The sequence below is a fragment of the Hyla sarda genome, chromosome 4 (genome assembly GCF_029499605.1).
Source record: "Hyla sarda isolate aHylSar1 chromosome 4, aHylSar1.hap1, whole genome shotgun sequence".
Taxonomy (NCBI): domain Eukaryota; kingdom Metazoa; phylum Chordata; class Amphibia; order Anura; family Hylidae; genus Hyla; species Hyla sarda.
In genome coordinates this window covers 40,789,236-40,803,956 of record NC_079192.1, presented here as the reverse complement: position 1 = coordinate 40,803,956, position 14,721 = coordinate 40,789,236, and positions in this window count along the sequence as shown.

The window sequence follows — 14,721 nt, the reverse complement described above, 5'->3', positions numbered from 1 at the left end:
GCGTGGCCTGCACTAAATTCTCCTGTCTACTACAAGTCCCAGCAAACATGCGAGGTATCTTTGTCACTGGTCACCTCCTTGGGCCCTGGCTGTACTGCATAAACTGTAACAACCGTCTACCCTCAGTAAAGCTACTGTTGTCCGTAACTTGGTGTCTGTGTCTTCATTGCCCCCGTGCCTAGCCCAGGATACAGCGGTATACCTTCGGATGGTTAAGGCTAAACCCCGCCCTGGCGTCACAAACACAAGGGGTTAATACCATCTGCCTCTAGGGTAATAACATCTGCATTCCACCATACACACCCCGCCATCACCACATCCCTATCAGACCATAGCTACTGGGGACTTTAGTTAGGTCTGTTTTTGGGCCTGGATCTAAATGGAATGAATGACAGCTTCAAAGTGAGGCCTTTTATCCCCTTTCTAGGCGAGTTCAGGATTTCAGTGTGGGCCAGATCAGCAAAGGTGCTAAAGGCTTTAACCACTTAAGGACACAAGGCATACAGGTAAACCCTGGCTCCCTGGGACTTAAGGTACCTGTACGCCCGTGGGAATTCCGGTCCCCTACGCTCGCCGGGCTGGGACGGACCGAGATGCCTGCTGAAATCGTTCAGCAAGCATCCCATGATCGAATTCACACCGGCGATCTGTGGTGATTCCGACCCTCGTCCGACCAATAGCAGCCGGCAGAGGAGGGGTTAATGTCCCCTTCTCTCAGCTCTGCCAGCCCACCAATTTCAGTCAGCGGGCAGAGCTGAGAGAAGGTGTCAGGGAACCCCCCCTCTATGGGATCTGTGCCCTTCAGGGCAGAGAAAGTGGCCTCCTGCCACCCTTAGTGCAGGGACAGTTAAAGTGAGGGAAAAGTAGGTGAAGATGTTAAAAAAATAAAATGAATAGGTCCCTGAGTGTCCGCTACCCATTTTTTTTTGTGTGACCCGGGCCCTATTAGGGGTTCAGGGCACTAAGATTATTTTGGGCCCCAGCATTAATGTTTCCTTTCTGTTTTGACTTATAATCACAAACCGTTATATAGTTTGCACCCAAGCACACACTCATACTCCTGTGCAGCGCTCTTTCTCCACCTGAGCGGGTGCTCATTTGAGGCAACAGGTTAGGGACGGCCACACACATCACATTCCCAGAATGATGATTCAGAGCATAGGGTATGGGGCGGGCATATTTTTTTACTTATGGCTATGCTCTGGGTCATCATTCTGGGAACATAATTGGCATATCAGTAGTAAAATTGTAATTTTCATTTACCCCATAGTACACTTGGAAAACATCCGTCCGTTGCAAATGTCAAGTCCCCCTATGCACCTTCCCCAGGGGGGGGGGTACTGTCTGTAATGGTGTTACATGTGGTTGTTTCTTTTTGTTATTTTCCGCTGAATATATCTAACTGTCAGCTACTGATATGCCATAGGCCTCTGTGACGGATCCATCTGCTGGTTAACCTCTTGGCCCCAATTGGAACGTTGTGGTTAACCGCAGACACCTCTCCATTCCATTCATACGGGTGGTCGTCGTTCGCCGACCACGAGGCGGCAGCCGTTTTTGGGACCCGAGGAAAAATCAGCAGTGTTCGGTACCAATCCTATGGAACTAAAAACGGACCCTTTATCTACCAAATACCGCTGGAAGCTGCCGCCCGCCTTCTATTTCGTCATTTATATGTTTCCATGTGTTTTCTTGTTGTGTTCTGGGATGGCGATTGTCTCGGTCCTGGGAGATAATTGGATTTCTTCGTCCTGGGGATTTCTTCCCAGTTGTCTGGGGGATAGAGAGGAGGGAGGTATGGGTAAAGTGGGAAGGGCTTATGTTGAAGCCACTGCGATTGGCTACTGTCCACTATGTTTTACAGTCTTCCATCAGGTCCCCTAGGGGAGTGTCCACCTGGTGGAGACCTACATAAATACTGGGCAGGTAGGGCCATTAAAGTCATTCCTGTTTGACCCTCAAGACGGAGCTGGTCTCGTTTGTGGGGGGAATTACTAATGGGACAGCGCTTTCGTTATTTCTAGCTATGGAAGGAGTTAGACTGATTTGCTGATCGGGAGCGGCCGCGTTCGTATCCTCCGGTCGGGAGTTGGACGGTCTGCTGGAACCAACCTGCGTTCCTGGAGAAAGGAGATCATTCCAAGCGGTTGCTTCCTCTACCTGTCGGGGAGTGTCGTAACAGCCTCAATTGCAAACATAGCTCTATGACTCTTGAGCCCTGTAGTGCGCCCGCACAAAATGTTACGTCCATATATGGGGTATTTCCATACTCAGAACCAATGGGGTTACAAAATTTGGGGGACCTTTTCTCCTATTACCCTTTGTGCAAATCAAAAATTTGGGGTAACACCTGCATTTTTGTGACAAAATTTTTTTTTTGTCATTTTATAGCCCACTGTTCAAAACACCTGTGAAGTTTGAAGACTCAATGTACCCCTTGTTACATTCCTTGAGGGGTGTAGTTTCCAAAATGATGGCATTTGAGGGGGGGTCCCGCTGTTCTGGCACAATGGTAGCTCTGTAAACGCTCAACGCCCCTGACCGATTCCAGCTAAAATCTCCAAAAGCTGAGTTTCGCTCCTGCTCTTCTGAGACCTGGTGTGCACCAACATCCAAATATGAGGTATTTCCTTACTCCAAAGAAATGTATTTACCCCTTGTAAAAATTCAAAAACTGGGTCTACAAGAACATGCGTGTAACAAATGAAGATTTTGAATTTTCCCCTTCACTTTGCTGCTATTCCTGTGAAACACCTAAAGGGTTAACAAACTTTCTGAATGTCATTTTGAATACTTTGAGGGGTGTAGTTTTTATAATGGGGTCATTTATGGGGTATTTCTAATATGAAGGTCCCTCAAATCCCCTTCAAAACTGAACTGGTCCCTGAAAAATTCCAATTTTGAAAAGACTTTGAAGCCCTCTGATGTCTTCCAAAAGTAAAAAAAATGTCAACTTCATGATGACAACATAAAGTAGACATATTGTTTATGTGAATCAATGTACAATTTATTTGTGATGTCTATTTTCCTTACAAGCAGAGAGCTTCAAATTAGTGTTGCTCGTGAATATTCGCAATACGAATTTTATTCGCGAATATCGCATATTCGCAAATATTCGCGAATATAGCACTATATATTCGTAATTACGAATATTCAGGTTTTTTTTCACACTACACATCACAGTGATCATCCCTCTCTGCTTCCAGCTTGTGTGGTGTAAAGAAGGCTCAAATACTACTGTGTGAGACTGGCGAGCGAATTTCCGCATATGCGAAAATTAGCATATGCGAAAATTTCCATATGTTAATTTTCGCATATGCGAATTTTGGCTTATGGTAATTTTTATATGCAAATTTTCGCATATGCAAATTTTCGTATACGCGAATGTTTCGCATGTGCGAAAAATAAAACGCGCATATTACGAATAGGCGAATTTAGCGAATATATGACGAATATTCGTCCATATATTCGCAAAATATCGCAAATTCGAATATGATCTATGCCGCTCAACACTACTTCAAATTTAGAAAAATGCTAAATTTTTAAATTTTTCATGACATTTTTGAATTTTTCACCAAGAACATTAACATAAAGTAGAATTTGTCATGAAAAAACTGTCTCGGAATCAGAATGATTAGGAAAAGCATCCCAGAGTTATTAATGCTTAAAGTGGCAGTGGTCAGATGTGCAAAAAATGCTCTGGTCCTTAACCCCTTAAGGACTCAGCGTTTTTCTGTTTTTGCATTTTCATTTTTTCCTCATCACCTTCTAAAACTCATAACACTTTAAATTTTGCACCTAAAAATCCATATTATGGCTTATTTTTTGCGCCACCAATTCTACTTTGCAGTGACATTAGTCATTTTACCAAAAAATCCATGGTGAAACGGGAAAAAAAATCATTGTGCGACAAAATTGAAGAAAGAATTTCATTTTGTAACTTTTGGGGGCTTCCGTTTCTACGCAGTGCATATTTCGGTAAAATGACACCTTATCTTTATTCTGTAGGTCCATGCGGTTAAAATGATCCCCTACTTATATAGGTTGGATATTGTCGTACTTCGGAAAAAAAATCATAACTACATGCAGGAAAATTTATATGTTAAAAATTCTCATCTTCTGACCCCTATAACTTTTTTTTTCCGCGAATGGGTCAGTATGAGGGCTCATTTTTTGCACCGTGTTCTGAAGTTTTTATCGGTACCATTTTTGTATTGATCGGACTTTTTGGATCGCTTTTTATTCATTTTTTCATGATATAAAAAGTGACCAAAAATACACTATTTTGGACTTTGGAATTTTTTTGCGCACACGCCATTGACCGTGCAATTTAATTAACGATATATTTTTATAGTTCGGACATTTTCACACACGGCGATACCACATATGTTTATTTTTATTTACACTAGTTTTTTTTTTATGGGAAAAGGGGGGTGATTCAAACTTCAAAAGGGAAGGGGTTAAAGGACCTTTGTTAACCTTTTTTTAAAACTTTTTTTGCAGTACTATAGCTCCCATGGGGACCTATAACTGTAGCTCAGGCTTGGAGCAATCAATCGACGATCGGACACCGTGGAGAGAGGTAAGGAGACCTCCGTCTGCGTCCCAGCTGATCGGAACATCGCGATTTTATCGCGATGTCCCGATCAGCCCGACTGAGCTGCCGGGAACTGTTTACTTTCGTTTTCAGACTCGGGATCAACTCCGTGGCCCCGCCTTATAGATCGGGAGCGAACTCATGGCGTAGCGTTACGTCATGAGTCCTTAAGGGGTTAAAGTCATAATGGGCTGTGTCCTTAAGGGGTTAAAAAAAAGGTGTATCTCAGTGAGGAATCTGATGATAGTTTGAATCCAGAGGTATGCATTCTCAAAAAGTTGACAATGTCAACTGTGTGAGTAGCACATTTGGTGACTATTATGTTGGGTGGCTGGTAGTAAGCCACCTGTATGATAGGGAAGTTTCTGTATAGTTATCGCTGGAGAAGCAGGATTTATTTTGTGTTTTATGCCTGAGTCTGTATCTTTTGTTGCTGGAAAATAAAAACAAAAGAAGCCCTGTTTAAACTTTACTTCTGTGTCCCTGTCTCTCACTATTATTTGCTGTGATTTGCCTGGTTCTACAGAGCTAATGTGTCTTTGTTTTGCCCTGTTGCCATTGGATCGGTTCAGAGAGAAAACCAGGAAGTAAGCAGATCCATGGGGGAGGGCAGGGATTGGGGACATTTTGTCTAAAAGGCAGCCCACACCCACTATCAGTGACTGACATCGGAGTTCACTCCATTCTCGCTCATTTAACCTGTTAGATGCCATGGTGAGCAGTGGCATCTAGAAGGTTATTTCATGACTGATACTGATCTTGTCATATCTCTCATTGGCAATCGCTGGGTGCTGATCAGTTCTCATGGCAACTAGGGGCCTTATTGCCCCATACAAGTGTAACATGCCATAAAACATCTTTATTTCTGTTTACATAATCTAATTGTACCTTTTTTAATGTTATATTCTTTACATTGTTATGGGGCAGTCATGTTATCTAAGTAGTTTTACCAGCATTTAGGGATATGCTTCATAGCAGCCACGTGGACCATATGAACCTGTAGTCTTGACATGTCTCATTGACTTCTATAGAAGAGTGTTCTGAGCATGCTCTGTTACATCAATGAAGGTAATTGTGCAGGGGGTGGGGAGCTGTCACCATCCCCAATTGTGAAAGGTGGATCTTGTATTAGCTATATAAAGGGGCCATCTTACATTGTAATCCTGCCTATGAACATGAAGACGAAAATGCTGAGAAATGTTTTCTTCAGAAAACTAAGCATCAGCTTACACCACCAAATTTCTTTACTTGCTTTATACAGGGTGGGCCATTTATATGGAGACACCTTAATAAAATGGGAACGGTTGGTGATAGTAACTTCCTGTTTGTGGCACATTAGTATATGTGAGGGGGGGGAAACGTTTTAAGATGGGTGGTGACCATGGCAGCCATTTTGAAGTCGCCATTTTGAATCCAACTTTTGTTTTTTCAACAGGAAGAGGGTCATGTGACACATCAAACTTATTGGGAATTTCACAAGAAAAACAATGATGTGCTTGGTTTTAACATAACTTTATTCTTTGATGAGTTATTTACAAGTTTCTGACCACTTATAAAATGTGTTCAATGTGCTGCCCATTGTGTTGGATTGTCAATGCAACCCTCTTCTCCCACTCTTCACACACTGATAGAAACACCGCAGTAGAAATGCTAGCACAGGCTTCCAGTATCCGTATACACTGCTATATACTACTATATACACCGCAGGAGAAATGCTAGTACAGCCTTCCAGTATCCGTATACACTGCTATATACTACTATATACACCGCAGGAGAAATGCTAGTACAGCCTTCCAGTATCCGTATACACTACTATATACTACTATATACACCGCAGGAGAAATGCTAGCACAGCCTTCCAGTATCCGTATACACTGCTATATACTACTATATACACCGCAGGAGAAATGCTAGCACAGGCTTCCAGTATCCGTAGTTTCAGGTGCTGCACATCTCGTATCTTCACAGCATAGACAATTGCCTTCAGATGACCCCAAAGATAAAAGTCTAAGGGGGTCAGAGCGGGAGACCTTGGGGGCAGGGCCGGTTTTAGGCTTAGTGTGGCCCTAGGCAAAATCAAAAGAGGGGCCCCAAAAGTCGTAATAGTGCACTAACCAGATTTTCACATTTTTGGTCACTTCAAATACCATAAAAAATATCTAAAAAAGCTATTGAAAAGTCCCATCAAAACAAAAATCGTACCGATAAAAACTACAAATCACAGCGCAAAAAATGACCCTCACATCCCCATATACAGAAAAATAAAAGAGTTATAGGGATCAGAATAGTACAATTTTATATTTTTGTATAGTTCCCCCACATTAGGTTGGCAGTATAGTTTCCCCACATTATGTTGTAGTTCCCCCTCATTAGGTTGGCAGTATAGTTCCCTCACATTAGATGGGCAGTATAGTTCCCCCATATTAGATGGGCAGTATAGTTCCCCCACATTAGGTGTGCAGTATAGTTCCCCCACATTAGGTTGGCAGTATAGTTCCCCCCACATTAGGTTGGCAGTATAGTTCCCCCACATTAGGTTGGCAGTATAGTTCCCCCACATTAGGTGTGCAGTATAGTTCCCCCACATTAGATGGGCAGTATAGTTCCCCCACATTAGGTTGGCAGTATAGTTCCCCCCACATTAGGTTGGCAGTATAGTTCCCCCACATTAGGTTGGCAGTATAGTTCCCCCACATTAGGTTGGCAATATAGTTCCCCCACATTAGGTTGGCAGTATAGTTCCCCCCACATTAGGTTGTAGTTCCCCCACATTAGGTTGGCAGTATAGTTCCCCCACATTAGGTTGCAGTATAGTTCCCCCACATTAGGTTGTAGTTCCCCCACATTAGGTTGGCAATATGTTCCCCCACATTAGGTTGTAGTTCCCCCACATTAGGTTGTAGTTCCCCCACATTACGTTGGCAGTATAGTTACCCCACATTAGGTTGGCAGTATGTTCCCCCACATAAGGTAGACAGTATAGTTCCCCCACATTAGGTTGGCAGTATAGTTCCCCCACATTAGGTTGGCAGTATGTTCCCCCCCCCCCATTAGGTTGGCAGTATGTTCCCCCACATTAGGTTGGCAGTATAGTTCCCCTCTCCCCCCCCCCCCCCCCCCCCCCCCTCTACTTTTTCTATTTTTCACATTTCCTTACCTGGCCGCGCTCGGCAGGCTCAGGTAATGTGGCGGGTCTTGTGGGCTGTGGGGATAATATGACGAGTGACGTCTCCTGCCGGGTCCTCTATGCTGCATCAGGGACGTGACTCCACATTTCCTGCAGTCGGACACAGAACGCTTCACGACAGTTTTTTTCACTACACCGGCGCTGCAGGAAATGAGGAGTGACGTCCCTGACGCCCCATAGGGGACCCGACAGGACACGTCACTCGTCATATTATTCACACAGCCCGCAAACCTGCCGTTTTAAAGTGACCGCGGCCGGGTTGTTTATCTTTAACAAGCAGACGGCGCTGCGGACACTTTAAAACAGTTGCCCCCCCTACTGAGCAGCCGGCAGGGGGCCCCCTGGGGGATGGGGGCCCTAGGCAATTGCCTGGGTTGCCCCCCCCCCTAACTCCTGCTTGGGGGCCTTCAGCTGGCCCACGACGACCAATCCACTTTCCAGGAAACTGTTCATCTAGGAATGCTCGGACTTGGCACGTTCCCTGAGTTTTTCCAGCAAGATGGTGCACCACCACATTATGGGTGTCAGGTCCGAGCATTCCTAGATGAACAGTTTCCTGGAAAGTGGATTGGTCGTTGTGGACCAGTTGAATGGCCCCCAAGGTCTCCCGATCTGACCCCCTTAGACTTTTATTTTTGGGATCATCTGAAGGCAATTGTCTATGCTGTGAAGATACGAGATGTGCAGCACCTGAAACTACGGATACTGGAAGGCTGTGCTAGCATTTCTCCTGCGGTGTATATAGTAGTATATAGCAGTGTATACGGATACTGGAAGCCTGTGCTAGCATTTCTCCTGCGGTGTATATAGTAGTATATAGCAGTGTATACAGATACTGGAAGCCTGTGCTAGCATTTCTCCTGCGGTGTATATAGTAGTATATAGCAGTGTATATGGATACTGGAAGCCTGTGCTAGCATTTCTCCTGCGGTGTATATAGTAGTATATAGCAGTGTATACGGATACTGGAAGCCTGTGCTGGCATTTCTCCTGTGGTGTATATAGTAGTATATAGCAGTGTATACGGATACTGGAAGCTTGTGCCAGCATTTCTCCTGCGGTGTATATAATAGTATATAGCAGTGTATACGGATACTGGAAGCCTGTGCTAGCATTTCTCCTGCGGTGTATATAGTAGTATATAGCAGTGTATACGGATACTGGAAGCCTGTGCTAGCATTTCTCCTGCGGTGTATATAGTAGTATATAGCAGTGTATACGGATACTGGAAGCCTGTGCTAGCATTTCTCCTGCAGTGTTGCTATCAGTGTGTGAAGAGTGGGAGAAGAGGGTAGCATTGACAATCCAACACAATGGGCAGCACATTGAACACATTTTATAAGTGGTCAGAAACTTGTAAATAACTCATCAAAGAATAAAGTTACATTAAAACCAAGCACATCATTGTTTTTCTTGTGAAATTCCCAATAAGTTTGATGTGTCACAGGACCCTCTTCCTATTGAAATAAACTAAAGTTGGATTCAAAATGGCCGACTTCAAAATGGCCGCCATGGTCACCACCCATATTAAAAATTTTCCCCCCTCACATATCCTAATGTGTCACAAACAGGAAGTTACTATCACCAACCCTTCCCATTTTATTAAGGTGCATCCATATAAATGGCCCACCCTGTAGAACAGGTCATTTCCCGATGACTCATTCCCTTTAACAGCATAGCCAACACTCACTTTCCCTTTTTCGTTTTGTCCTTCTCGTCTTTTATTTTGTCAACAAAGCAAAATAAGGGCTTATTTTTTTGTTGGGTAAAATTGTACCTTTTAATGGCACCCATATTTTACCATTATAATGTAACATGAAACTAAAATATTATAATTGTGAGGTGAAAATTCCGCAACTTGTGGGGGGGGGGGTTCATTTTTAAATCCACAATTATTTTTATTGAGAAACACAATATTAGCATAGAAAAGCATGTAAACCTGGAAAAGAAATATAAAGGCTTCTCATGCCATCCAGAGGAGCATTGGGCACCATGTCCTCCTAGGAGCATTCACTGTGGATTGAAGTCATTCTCAAATGACAATGGAGGAGATTTATCAAAACCTGTCCAGAGGAAAAGTTGCTGAGTTGCCCATAGCAACCAATCAGATCCATTCTTTCATTTTGCAGAGGCCTTATTAAAAAGTTAAGAAGCGATCTGATTGGTTGCTATGGGCAACTCTGCAACTTTTCCTCTGGACGGGTTTTGATAAATCTCTCCCAATATTCCTTAAAGGGGTACTCCGCTGCTCAGCATTTGGAACAAACTGTTCTGAACACTTAAGTCGGCGCCAGGAGCTTGTGACATCATAGCCCCGCCCCATATATGAAGAAGCGCTTAAGTTAAAAGATGCATATAGTAAATATTTTCCACTGCCTAAGTCAAAACGGAATTCTGCTTCTCTCTTTTATGTTAAAATGGCACACTCAACACTAATCATCATAAGTCCACAAAGCATCCCAGCTGATTTGTTTCAAAATCAGACCCCCATATCCATGAACCATGGCTTTCAAAGACACTACAGGCGTTCCATTTAACCCTCAAGGGAAGAACTAAGACAGCCAGACTGACAGACAGTCAGTCTCTGTGTTTGGTTATTTACCTTTAGTTATACTTAGACCCCTCTGCTCCTTATAGTGGAGAGATATCAAATCTCTTCCCTTCAGACCTCCTTTCTATAAAATCTCAGCTAATACTTTGAGAGGCTGTATAATAGGAGTAATGCGGGAAGCAGACATTAAACGGGGTACTCCCTTGTGGGATCACCCACAATGCAATGTAACGGTAAGTGACAGTTGTTATGGACCAATCCAAAACGGCCAGCCCCTTCCCATATAAGGGAGCTGCGCCATCTTGATCCCTCTCTTGGGTTGCTGATTCTGGAAGAGGTAGGACCTCCGCAGCTTACAAGACAATTTACTAGGCCAAAGCCTTGGGGCCTAAGCCTATGCTAGAGACGGATAGACTAAGCAATTCCCCGCTACTCACCGCAAGATCACTGGACCTAAACGCACCCTTAAATCCAGCGGATCTATGCTACCAAATCTCTGAGAAGCTAAATTGAGCTTATCTGATCCCAACCAACTGTCAATCGCTGCTCAGCTATATCGGTAAAGACTCTGTTATCTGGACTGTTACTATTGCTGCATGTACAGAAATTCTTCAGTAAAAGTTCCTGCAAGTTTTCAGTTTACAGTGGTTGTGAACAATCCTTTATTTCTTCATCACCTATTGCTCTTGGGAAGGGTGGCAATAGGCCTATCAAGATTACAGTATTTAACCTGCACCCTGGCGTCACGAGTGACAAGGGTTAACAGCGCCCTTTATTATCCTGAACCGCAACACCCTAACTACCCTACACCCCACAAGGCTTTATCCCCCAACGCCACCACAAAGCCTTTTTGGCGTTGCACGAACAGGATTCGGGTGTGTGCCTACTTCTTTTGCCACTAGTGAAATTGTACTCCCCCCCAGAAAGTAACAGACTTTGTTCATGTACTGTGAATTATACTCTGGCGTACGGGGTTGCGCGCACGGTGCTGTGTGGAGGAAGTGCGCATGTAAAGTAAGGGGGGAGGCGAAGAGTACAGCAGAGTTACAAGTTGCAGGAGAAAGAGTTGAAGTTTGCGCGGGGCCTTCCTGCGTGCGTGATCCAGAAACCCCGCCCACCGAAGCCCTCGGTGCCGCGCTGGCCATTTTGCCGGAGTCTAAAGCCGGAGACCAAAAAAGAGATATAGTTCAGCGCGGGAAAAAGCGCGGGAAAAAGCGCAGAGTGCGACAGCGGGTCGGAAGTTGTAAGGAGCCAGAACAGTACAGGACTCTGAAACACCAGATTGCCAAATTGAAGTCCTATATAGATTCACTTCAGCTGCCAATCAACACACTCAAATTTCAACTTAAGGCAATTGAGTTTCAAGTCACCGCTCTCAAATTTGAAATCTACGTCCTCGAGTTCCAGATTAGAGAACAACTGCATATCTCCTCAGGACCTAGGAATCCAAGATTTATTTAAAGGGCAAGCACACCCAATACAAAAATGTCAGAGCCTGCAGCAGCACTGTCCCCATCTGCGCAACCGGAGGGCGATGCTCCAGTGACTCCACCAATGGGGTCTCCACCACTAGTCAGAAGGGTGCTGCCGCCTTCACCAACACTTCCTACCTCACAAAGAGGTACTCTCCCTGTGATTCCAGCAAGACCTTCACCACAGGCAGAACAGGACCCACCAAGTCCACCTCCAGCTTCTCCCTATGTGTTGGGGGCCCCTGTTGCCGCACCTGTCTTCTTGGGGAATCCTGTACTTCCCACCTATAACGGTGACACTTTCACATTGAGATACTTTAAAGAAAAGTTCTACAGCCTCTTCTGATTCTATGCATTACCTCCTCATCAACAGATACAGTTGCTTCTGGGACAGCTCCAGGGAACTGCCTTGGAGGAACTTTGCACCTGGCCAGCGGCTGACAAAGCCACAGTGGGGCAGATTTTTGAAGGACTCTCTCAGGTGTTTGAATCTCATTTCCCCTCTGAGGTACGCCTCAGACTAAATGAACCACGTCAGAAACCATGTGAGACTCTCAGAGCATATGCAGTAGCATATGCAGTAGCTTTACAGAGCGCATTCCATCTCCAGAATCCCCAAGGCCCTCGCCCCAGTTATCTGTCCCTTCTCAGCCTGCTCTTACAACACCTACCCCTAGCCCTTGGACAGCTGATTTGCAAGACATTAAGCAGGACATTGAACAGTTAGCCAAGGCCTTTAAAGAAATGGCCTTTAAAGACCTAACCTGACCCTCACCCTGCTGATCCACCTAATACCCCTCCTGTGAGACCGCCTGGAAGTCAGAGACCTATTTGTAGTTATTGTAACAAGAATGGACACTGGAAGAGCCAATGCTGGGCTTTAACCCCTTAAGGACCAGGCCATTTTATACCTTAAGGACCGGAGCGTTTTTTGCAATTCTGACCACTGTCACTTTAAACATTAATAACTCTGGAATGCTTTTAGTTATCATTCTGATTCCGAGATTGTTTTTTCGTGACATATTCTACTTTAACTTAGTGGTAAAATTTTATGGTAACTTGCATCCTTTCTTGGTGAAAAATCCCAAAATTTGATGAAAAAAATGAAATTTTTGCATTTTTCTAACTTTGAAGCTCTCTGCTTGTAAGGAAAATGGATATTCAAAATATATTTTTTTGGGGTTCACATATACAATATGTCTACTTTATGTTTGCATCATAAAATTTATGAGTTTTTACTTTTGGAAGACACCATAGGGCTTCAAAGTTCAGTAGCAATTTTGAAATTTTTCACAAAATTTTCAAACTCACTATTTTTCAGGGACCAGTTCAGTTTTGAAGTGGATTTGAAGGGTCTTCATATTAGAAATACCCCATAAAAGACCCCATTATAAAAACTACACCCCCTAAAGTATTCAAAAAAACATTCAGTAAGTGTATTAACCCTTTAGGTGTTTCACAGGAATAGCAGCAAAGTGAAGGAGAAAATTCAAAATCTTCATTTTTTACACTCGCATGTTCTTGTAGACCCAATTTTTGAATTTTTGCAAGGGATAAAAAGGAAAAATTTTTTACTTGTATTTGAAACCCAATTTCTCTCGAGTAAGCACATACCTCATATGTCTATGTTAATTGTTCGGCGGGCGCAGTAGAGGGCTCAGAAGGGAAGGAGCGACAAATGGTTTTTGGGGGGCATGCCGCATTTAGGAAGCCCCTTTGGAGCCAGGACAGCAAAAAAAAAACACATGGCATACCATTTTGGAAACTAGACCCCTCAGGGAACGTAACAAGGGGTAAAGTGAACCTTAATACCCTACAGGTGATTCACGACTTTTGCATATGTAAAAAAAATATATTTTTTTTTTACCTAAAATGCTTGGTTTCCCAAAAATTTTACATTTTTAAAAAGGGTAATAGCAGAAAATACCCCCCAAAATTTGAAGCCCAATTTCTCCCGATACAGAAAACACCTCGCATGGGGGTGAAAAGTGCTCTGCTGGTGCACTACAGGTCTCAGAAGAGAAGGAGTCACATTTGGCTTTTTGAAAGCAAATTTTGCTCTGGGGGCATGCCGCATTTAGGAAGCCCCTATGGTGCCAGAACAGCAAAAAAAAACCACATGGCATACCATTTTGGAAACTAGACCCCTCGGGGAACGTAACAAGGGGTAATGTGAACCTTAATACCCTACAGGTGTTTCACGACTTTTGCATATGTAAAAAAATATATATTTTTTTTACCTAAAATGCTTGGTTTCCCAAAATTTTTACAATTTTAAAAAGGGTAATAGCAGAAAATACCCCCCAAAATTTGAAGCCCAATTTCTCCCGATTCAGAAAACACCCCATATGGGTGTGAAAAGTGCTCTGCTGGCGCACTACAGGTCTCAGAAGAGAAGGAGTCACATTTGGCTTTTTGAAAGTGAATTTTGCTCTGGGGGCATGCCGCATTTAGGAAGCCCCTATGGTGCCAGGACAGCAAAAAAAAAAACACATGGCATACCATTTTGGAAACTAGACCCCTCGGGGAACGTAACAAGGGGTAATGTGAACCTTAATACCCTACAGGTGTTTCACGACTTTTGCATATGTAAAAAAATATTTTTTTTTTTTACCTAAAATGCTTGGTTTCCCAAAATTTTTACAATTTTAAAAAGGGTAATAGCAGAAAATACCCCCCAAAATTTGAAGCCCAATTTCTCCCGATTCAGAAAACACCCCATATGGGTGTGAAAAGTGCTCTGCTGGCGCACTACAGGTCTCAGAAGAGAAGGAGTCACATTTGGCTTTTTGAAAGTGAATTTTGCTCTGGGGGCATGCCGCATTTAGGAAGCCCCTATGGTGCCAGGACAGCAAAAAAAAACACATGGCATACTATTTTGGAAACTAGACCCCTCGGGGAACGTAACAAGGGG